The following is a 10,820-nucleotide window of genomic DNA, read 5'->3' as shown; positions in this document are numbered from 1 at the left end:
GCAAGATGGGCGGTGAAAGAAAAGCTTCAATGGGCGGAACCAAAAGACATACAAAAACACCCTTTTTCAACTAGTTTTTCGAGAGGAACGCAATGAGCGGATTGGATTTTTCCTTCTGAGGGAAAATCGGGACCCACCAGCCATCACAACGCTAATTACGCAGGCTCTGTTTCGCAATAGAGCTTGCGGATGAATTCTGTGGGCCACAACCGTACGTCAAATGTTTGATCCAGACCGTCCAAGAGAGTCCCTCGTTCCATCTCATTCACACCTAGGTGACAGATTTGAGATAGACAATGGCACTTGGTTATTAACTGTTCAAATGCCCGGAAGACGTCACCAAGAAAGAATCTGCGGGCCACTCCAAATCGGAGCCAAAATCAACATATATAACTAGATTTTCGAGCCGCATCCAAGGGATGGAGTAGATTTATCCATCGACTGCAACTTTGGGCCCTATGAAGCACCAGCGCACGTTCGTGTGTTGTTGATGCGTAAACATTCGCACCTGCTGTGCGTAAAGAAGATGCCATCTCCACTGCTTCTTGGGGGGCGGAAGTTCTCACCGACCGACTGGGTTTTGCTATAAAGAGGAGCTGGATTTTTCGTGAGAAACGGGGAGAGTGGAAGCTTGGTTTCCATCGGTTGCAGGAGTGGACGAGCAGGCTGGTTTTTGGCTTTGACGAAGGAAGAGGAACGTATGGTGGTTTCTGCTATCCACGGCTGGAGAGAGAGCAGCGGCTGGTTCTTTTGCTAAGGCTACTGGAGGAGGAACGTGAGAGAGGAAGTCAAGCAGGGTGGGGACTTAGCATTGAAGGAAGAAAGGAACCAGAAGCGTAAAGCGGTTTTTTTTCTCTCTTTCCTTCTTGTTCTTTTCTTTCCCTGTTTTATTTTATTTTGCTGTTTTAATCAGCCCATTCATGTGTAGCTAATCCTCTTAGCTAGGGCTAAGAGGTGAAGCTTGTAGTCTGATGGGAGAAACTTTGCTGGTGCCTATTGTTTAGATGGACTGATATTGATTTTTGTTCAAATTAAAAAGGGTACTTTCAGTTATTTTTAAGGGTTTGTTGTGACTGAAATTACAATGGATCTGCGATGATTTTGAGTATTTCTTTCTTCCTTCTGATGCTCATGACGTCAGGAAACCCTGTTGTTCACCATAGTCCCCTGGGCATGGTCGGATGGCGGAATCTTCCTAACTTTCATGCATTGTTGATTGGTTGGTAATTAGTCTAATTCTGTTGTTTGCTCTGTCTCCTGGGCATGGTTAGATGATGGAATCCATTCTAATTCATATACCTTCCATCTTTTGAAAACTAGATCAAGTAAGTTCAGTTTGATTTCCATGATTCCTGATGCAGGCAAAAGATCTCCCTACTCCCTACAAGTGGATCCTCTGAATCCCTAGTTTCCCTTCTCTGAATTCCTTAAAGTTTTAAATAATTATTCCACAATTATTCCTTAAAATTTTATTTGGTTAGATCGGATCTTAGTCTAGTTCTAGTTCTACTTGGTTTTAGATAACGTACAGGTATCAGTCCCTGTGGATTCGACCTCGGTCTTACCGAGTTTATTACTACCTCACAACCCTATACTTGGGGAGTGAACATTTTTTACTAAGAAAACCACTGATAAGATTCTTCAGTGTAGTTTCTACTGGCCTTCAATATTAAAAGACACCTATATTTATTGTAAAGTATGCGAGCGTTGTTAGAAATTACGTGGAATATTCCGTAGGAATATGATGCCTATGAATCTAATTTTGACTATTGAGATTTTTTCCTGTTGGGGCATCGATTGCATGGGATCATTCCCCTCTTCTTTTGGATATCTTTATATCCTTTTGGTTGCTAATTATGTTTCCAAATGGCTTGAGGCAGTTTTATGTAAAACAAATGAGCACAAAATGATTTTACAATTTTTAAAAGAAAATATTTTATCTAGATTTGGAATACCTCGAGCCATTATTAGTTATGGGGGTACATACTTTTGTAATAAATCTTTTGAAACTTTAATAAATAAATATCATATTACACATAAAGTGAGTACAACCTAGCATCCACAAACAAGCTATCAAGCTGAAGTTTTCGATAGGAAAATAAAACGCATTTTGGAAAAAAAAAAAAAAGTGACTCTAGATCGTAAGGATTGTTCTCTTAAATTAAATGATCCGTTGTGGGCTTATCGTACAGCTTATAAAACCCCAATTGAAATGTCTCATTATAGACTTGTCTATGAGAAAGCTTTCCATCTACCTATAGAGTTGGATCATAAAGCCTACTAGGCTAAAGAAGTTCAATTTCAATCTTGACAAGGTTAGCTTGCTTCGTAAACTCCAGCTTAATGAGTTTAATGAGATCCAGAATGAAGCTTACGATAATGTTGGGATTTATAAGGAACTGATGAAGGTATTCCATGACAAGAATATCTTTCAAAAATCTTTTGAACCATCTCAAAAAGTTCTCTTGTACAATTCGAGGCTCCATTTACTTCCGAGAAAACTGAAATCTCGATGGATCGACCATTTTATTGTTAAAATTGTTTATCGTAATGGGGTGGTTAAGAATGAGAATTCCTCATATGGCAATGTGACAACGTTTAAAGCTTTTTTTATATATATATTTAGAAATTTGCCCTAGAGGAGTCCATCCCTCTGGAAGATCTTGTTTATCAAGATTGATCTCCTAGTTTGATGGAGATCCCTTTTTATGTATATTAATAGATTAGTTGTTTTGGTTCTCTTATGTTTTTGATGCCTTGGTGAATTGGAGAATTTTGGCACTTGTGATCATTCATCCTCTCTGGTAATTATTCCCATTTCTCTTCTTTTAATATTGAGGACAATGTGTCATTTAAGTTGGGGGTAATATTTCTATGGAAAGTTCTTTTAATTGCTTGTCTTTTTATTGTTTTGGGAAAAAAAATTTGAAGTTTGATTTCTGTGTATTGTGTCTTGAAGGTATTCTGAATATTATAATGATAAGGCACTTGGAGACAAAATTTAAAGGCTAAAAATTCGTTGACTGATAAAGTTCAAAATGAGTTCTTTTCATTAATTTTTTATTAGATATTTGTAAACGTTGTTGAATCATGAATTTCACATTTCACATTGGCTTACACTTCTAGTGTCTAAGTTTAATATATTAGATTTTGACTTGATTGCATAAAGTACTAGGAACTAAGCTTGTTGAACCTTGACTATCCTATTCACTTGCTTCATTGAAGATGATTTTTTAAGGAACTAGTGAATTAAACCAGGTACATTAAAAATTGTTACCTATTGTTTCAAAAAAACAAAAAATAGAAAAATTTCTAAAAATTAAAAAAAGATTGATATTTAGACTTTAAAAGGAAAAAAGAAAAAGAAGAAAGAAAACAAATAATGTGAAAGTTGTTGTTGTAAAAATGTAAGTAAGATGAAATATCATTAAGCTTAACATCCACGCTTTTTGTAATCCTGAATAGCTAGCGAGGTTTTGAATTGGTGACTTCAGCTGATGTAACCACTTTTTGTGATTATCAGTGTTAGCATTACCGTAGAGAGCTAAAATTTAGGTTGACATTATTCTCAAACTTTATACCATAAATTTATGTTATTTTGGTTATTTAAAGGTTATATGAGTATACAAATTTTATTCTTTTAAATAATTTTTAGTCATCGATTTTTGAAAGCTTTTCGCATCCTTTTGCTCGGGACTAGTAAAATGGTAGTTGGGGGGGAGTGATAGTTGCTATAATTTATATGATTAACCTCAATTTCACATTCTTTTCTTATGCATATTAAAGATTTTTTAAAAAAATTATTTATTATTATTTTTTTTTTTAAGAAGTGGACTCATGCCACAATAACTCCATTAATCATCAAAATAGACAGCCATTCGGGTGGGTCCCAACAAAGAGGATACGGACTGCACCTATCATATAACTAGAAGCAAGGCTACACAGAAAAAGGGACAGCCATAAAAAAAAAGGAGTTGTCAAGCAGAACGTCTGATGGCTCCGAGACCTGTGTTATCCAACACAAGAGCACCTCTCACTACCCTTAGAAGTTTTGCTCGATTGTTGTATATTCTATCTGGACATCCTTCACTTGCCATCCTAGCCAAAGCGTCGGCAATTGAGTTCCCTTCACGAAGAGTATGCTTGGAAATGAGGTTAAGGGACTGCCACTTTTGCTGAATGGCACCCAGTTTGTACCAGATATTCCAAGGACTAGGAGCTAGCGGGTCCTCGGCCGCATCCGCCATGAGTTTAGAATCAGTTTCCACAATAAAATTGGTAAGGTTGAGAGAAGTACAGATGTCTAATCCATCCAGCATGGCCCGAGCTTCCGCAATTGTGTTGGAGGCAATCTCGAAGAATCTTTGGAAGGCAAAAATAATCCTGCCTGAATGGTCCCTACAAACTCCTCCTCCGCTCTCCCTTGGATTACCTCTCGATGAGCCATCAATATTGAATTTCAACCAACCCATTGGAGGTTTTAACCATCTGACAATAAGAGGTTGATGTAGAGCGAGTCGCGGACAATTTCATGGCCAAGATGGATCAGAAAAAGGCCCAGTCGATGACAGAAGTGATCCGGGCCGTCGGACCTTAGATCGGGCGTATCTTGCAATCAAGAATGAGTTATCTGACGTAAAATTATGATTTTGGGGTAGAACGGGCTACTTTAGCCAACCAACCCCTCTACGCGGGGTTATGCAGCCCAGAATTGCGAAAAACCCCTTGGTCGATGGTCGTTTTCCTGTTTTAATTTCATTTTTACTATAAATAGTAAGTTTTAGTTTGATTATAACTCTTCATTTGTCGAGCTTTAGGAGTTGCGCCCAACGTGAAAAGAGCTTAGAATAATTAGGAGAACGGTTTGGTGAAGCCAAATAGGACACTTACTATTTTTGGCCGAAAACCTTGCGCACTAGTAGACATCACGACCGTCTATAAATAGTAAGTTTACTATTTATAGTAAGTCGCGGATTCTAAGAGTTTTAGTTGTAGTTTGATTCTGATTTCTTTCTCATTGCTTGGTACCCCTATTTAAAGGGTTGTGAACTCATTTTTATGCATTCATTTAATCAAATTCGAATTTATTAGAATTTATTTCTATTTCCTGCTTTCTTTCCTCATGGATTCGAGAAGTCTCTGTGAGGAGTCCAGAGAAGTTTCGTGGATTCGGAATAGTTATCCTCTTGAGGAAGACGGTGCTCGACCTCACGTCCTCCCCCACGTCAGAGGTTTATTTGCAGGATGAGGAGAGGATGCATCGATCTTTAGAGCCTGGAGAATGATGCTATCAGCCAAAGAGTACCTGCCTGATTCAGGAATGGCATGACCGATTTCTCTCAACCAGCTAGAAACCGTCGAGATGGTGAGATTGTCGGACATTTTTAGGCCTTCGAATATGGTAGCATTTCTACTAAGCCATAACTCCCAAATTATGAAACAAGGGGCGATTCCAATAAGGAAAGAGACTCTAGATTTTGGGCTGGCTTTTGAAACCCAAAACTGGATCCTCTTATGCATATTAAAGATAAATTGACATCATTAGATGAGTTTTTATTGTTCAGCAGATTGTTAAAAATCCAAGATGATTTGAGCCATTCATGAAGCTCAAAGTCCAAAAGAGATCAAGATAAGGAGTGTTGAAGTTATGGAAAATTCAAGTTTGGAAGATCAAAAGAATTAGTTACTTTATACGGTGAAAATCTTCAATCGTGCACCTACAATTCAAGTGCAAAACAGAGAGATTTTGATTCAATCAAAATGCTCTATATATTTTGACTCCGGGACTAGTACTTAGAAAACTTCAATACTCTATTTAGAGTTTGATGGATGATATAGTGGCACAAATTCTATCATTAGAAATTACATATCAAGTACGCCTCTTCACTAAGGCGCTTAGTAACGACCGTCTTCATTTTATCAATTTTGAATTGAGTTATTAATATCTATGCATCAACTTGAGAGAAAGTGTTGAGATGAACAACTCTTATTTGCATTTTATTGTTAGCTAAGATTAGGACTGAAATTCAAAATCAATATCATTCTTATTTATAATTGAAGGTATTCAAAATCATATAAATTCTATATATAGGGGGAGGGGTATGATAATTGTTTAATTTTACATGATTAACTTCAATTTTGCATTTTTTCTTATGCATATTAAAGGTAAACTCTCATTAGATGAATTTTTATTGTGCAAAAGATTATAAGTTTAAGATAATATGAGTCATTCATGAAGTTCAAAGCCCAAAAGAGATCAAGATAAGGAGTGTCGAAGTTCTAAAAAATATAAGTTTGGAGGATTAAAAGAATTAGCTACTTTCTAAGGTGAAAATTTCAACCGTGCATCTACAATTCAAGTGCAAAACAGAGAGATTTTGATTACACTAAAAAAATTCACTCAGGGATTATTACTTAGAAAACCTCAATACTCTTTGTAGAGTGTGATGGATGGTATAGTGGCTCAAATTCCATCATTAGAAATTCATATTAAGCAAGCCTCTTCACCAAGGTGCTCGGCAACGACCATCTTCATTTTACTAATTTCAAATTGAATTATTAATATCTCTGCATCAACTTGAGAGGAAGTGTTGAGATGAACATTTCTTATTTGCATTTTATCGTTGGCTAAGAGATTTGAAGCAATATTCACAATCATCATTATTATCTGTAATTGAAGGTATTCAAAATCATATAAACTCTATGCATAAGGATACCTCCAAGAGAGAAATTCATCCACCTCCAATAATAAAAGTTTTCAGTATTATCATCGGCATCATCATCTAAGACACATTCCAACTAATTGAAATCCACTGCATGAATCCTCTTCCAATGTTTATCTCTATCAAGGGGTTTGATCTTTTGCAGTAACTTTCATCATGAATCCAATGTATATGTATCTAATCTACTGTTCCACTCTATCAATGGGTTTGATCCTTTTGTCTTAATTTTCATTATGAATTCCAATGTATCTATATCGTTACCAAAGAGTGGATTACTTGACACTGGAGCTCAATTTTGTGCCTCTATACTGCGTTTGACATATGTGAACTCACATTTGTATGATGATCCAGACCGGGCATTATGTAGGCGCAATCGTTGATTGGGCCCCAACCAAATTTTGGTAAGATGACCATCTTAAACATCTAATAAATGGGCCTCTCCTCAATGTGAGCCATCGCTGATTTTTAGTCTTTTGGTATTTATTTGTATGCCACCCATTTAAGGGCTAGAATTGTCAAACGTTGTGCTTTTTGGACTATGGCTAATTCACTATGGGATATACGAAATTGATTGTTTAAATCTTATCCATTTGTGCCACGTATTTAGAATGAAATCGAGGCACAGAAAATTCCTCTCCATGAACCAAAAATTAGGCATATTTGGTTTTGACTATTAGATTTTTGAGTGCGGATTGTCTTTGTTGAAGGTACAGAAAAATTCAGTGTGATCACTTCTCATTGGTCCATGTCATCACCGATGACCGTTTATCTCACAAAACACAACAATTTTCTCACTCAGGAATATTGGATTGTGCATTAAACAACTGAGCTTTTTAAAGTATGAAAATTTTCCAAATTATTTTAGAACATGATCCCAAAAATGTGGCACATCCAATGCTCAACTGGACCACACCATAGAAAGCAGAAAGCAGTGCGAATGATTAACATTAAAACCTTCTTAGGGTCCCATGTGAGGTTTATTTTCCATCTAACCTCTTTATAAGCACAAGTAAACCTAAAAGTAGAATAAGAGCTTTATGTGGCCCCAAGAAGTTTTCAATGATAGCCGTCCAATTCCCACTGTTTCATGTAGTGTGGCCAAGTTGAGCCTTGAATTTGCTTCGGTATTTGTTTCATATCCTAAAATGCATGGAAAATGGATGGACACTGTGGATCTAATCAATACATTATGATGGCTAATAGAAGTTCCACATGATGTATTCATTAGATCCACACCGTCCAACCATTTTTTTATAACATTCTAGGATATGAGCATAAAAACAAGGCATACCAAAAATTCTAATGGACCACACCCCATGGGAAATAATCGGAATTGATTCTACCGTTGAAAACTTCTTGACACCCCAGTGGGCTCTGATCAAGTTGATATTTGTGTTTTACCTTCATCAGGTATGGGTGACCTTATGAACAGATTAGATGGAAAATAAACCTCACGTTTGGCCCAAGTAAAGTTTCTGCGGTAGTTTATTCACTCCCCACTGCTTTCTATGGCGTGGTCCAACTGAGCTTTGGATCTAACTCATATTTTGGCTCTTACTCTAAAAGTATCTGGAAAAAAATGTTAGAGGGTGTGGATCTAGCACAAAATTCATGGTGGGGCTAGAGAAGTTTTAGGTTAAAAGTTGTGTTATGTAGCATGCAGTCTATTTCGTAGAGAAACTGGTGTTTTTTTTTTTGTTAATATAAAAAAATAAAAAATTCGAGTCATCCGAAATGGCTTGGACCAATCAGAAGCGGGGGCACTATAATTTTACGTGCCTTCGACCCAGATGATACGCGCTCTAGATTTCTTGGCATTTGTTGGACAGTTATAAATGAATGATATCTACAAAAACAAATGAAATTGAGATAACGTACGCCACGTGCGATTTCCAAGATCTTGTGTATCAAGTGTCAAGTGCAACCAGAGTATCAAATAACCGTGCTTTGTATTGCTCCATTTATTATTAATATGATTGCCTCCTCCATAGAGGTATTGCTGCTGCCTTCTGCCTTGGGACAATCTGCAAGCATCTTTTAGGCCCGACAATGGGTCGGCTGCCTGGATTTTCAACTAGCCGGACTGGGCCTTTAGTCCAGTCCACTTCAAATTTGAATTTTCTGGGCTGAGGCCCGACCCATTGTCAGCTTTAGCATCTTGACAATTAGCTCAGGCATCGACCTAACAGGAGTAGGACATTGAGGCGTAGGTAATGGGGGTCCCACCGAGGATTAGGTGTGGCAGTGGGTCTACGTGCCCACCGTCAATTGACCCAACCTGCTTTTGAGTTAGGTTTGAAGCATGCTAAATCTGCAGTGGGTTGTGCATGGGTTAAAACCTCTTTACGTAAATGGGCCCACCTCATGAATGGATTGGATCGTACATACTCGTACCACTTTGACACGTGCAAGTGGCTTAGGAAACTGACTTTGTCGGCAGAATAATTAATATATATTCTATACAAATAGTACCACTATTAAACCTAACTGAACCCTGCTAACCCCCTTTTAACCGGGTTAAATTTGATGGACCCCACCTACACCCGGCTACACTTTCAAACCGGGTCTAAAAAGGTGAGACCCAAACCCAACCCATTTGTTAATGGGTCCAATGTTTTGGACCCAGGCCTGTACTTAAAATCGGGTGGGGTCCTTTGGATACCTGCAGGTTCAGGTACCCATTAAGAACCGTAATTTTACTAACCCAGGTCCAGTGAATAGGTTTGCTAGAACACATCCTGCAGTACGCATCCGGGGTTTAGCCGTTGGATGGGGATCCTTTGAATGGCTTGAGTTGTTTATGTGATGGACTCACCATGAATGGGAGAATCCAAAATAAATAAATAAAAAAGAAAAAGGAAAAGAAAAGAGAAGAAAAGGAATAGCAGATTGAAATATTTCCCCATCAAATATTTAGAGATCGTTCATTTTCAAGTACTCAAAAAAAAAAAAAAAAAAAAAAAAACGGTTGAAACGATTATTTGAAAACCAGAACCCGCTTGGGTGACCATTAGTCAAGACTAGATGAGTTAACCCGGTGACACGGCTAAGTCTAGGATAATATATTTTTGTTAAGAGTAAGAAAAAGATAGAATTGCATATACTGTGGAGTTGCCACCATTACAAAGACGATAGGGTTGTCATGAATTTAGAGCTCTACACGAACTGAGAAAGCTTGGCTAACTTACTTTTGCTCCGGTGGTAGACTATAGGAGTTTCAAAATCTGGTCAAGGGTTCGAGTATCCATAGGTGGTGAAATCCCACTACCGCATGAGTGTGTGGTGGTGTGTTTAAAAAAAAAAAAAAAAGTTCGCTTGACTCGACTTGAAACTATGTTGGAGATAAGTTGAGCTGATTCCTTTAGCTTGAAAAATTTTTGAGCTGAGTCCGATCTAGACTAAGCTCGACTTGACTTGACTTGACTTGAACTTGACTCGGTTTTAATTAATTCAACTCAGATCAGGTTCACTTAATATAAATAATTTATAAATATGTATATTTAAATAAATTATATATTATATATGTAAAGAAAATTTTAAAATCTAAACTCGAACTCACTTGTACGCTGAAACTCAAACTCTGCTCAAAAGCTTGAGCTCAAGCTCAACTCGGGCTGTCGATCAAGCCAAGCTGAGCTGGCTAGGTAGGCTGAAGGATCGAGCCAATATGAGTTCGACCTGGGGAAGTTGCTGGCCAAGCTGGAGCCAACCTGGACTCGCTTCGGCTTGTGTACAGCTCTAGCCATTATTCACATTTAAGTGGCTCGTTTACCATGCCAATATTTAGTAGGGTCCACCAGATGGTTGATCTAGTTTAGTGGGCCATCATTCACATATTCAATAGTGAGTGCCAATGAAAATAAAAATATCTTCAACGGTATTGATCAGAAAATATCTCAATTGGTGGGTAGCTTAGAAGAAAAATCGTACGGACAACCATTTATGTGAAAAGTAAGATTTTGATATGGAAAGCATTTAAGAATAAAACTTAGAAAATTACTAATAAAACCAAATAAAATTAGTCAAAATTTATTATTATTACCACTTAATTTAGCATATTTTTTTTTTTCTAGAGAATCAACTCGGTTTCCATTTTCA

This window comes from Magnolia sinica, unplaced genomic scaffold (assembly GCF_029962835.1).
Source record: "Magnolia sinica isolate HGM2019 unplaced genomic scaffold, MsV1 ctg169, whole genome shotgun sequence".
NCBI classification, from domain to species: Eukaryota; Viridiplantae; Streptophyta; class Magnoliopsida; order Magnoliales; family Magnoliaceae; genus Magnolia; species Magnolia sinica.
Note: the sequence above shows the minus strand (reverse complement) of the source record.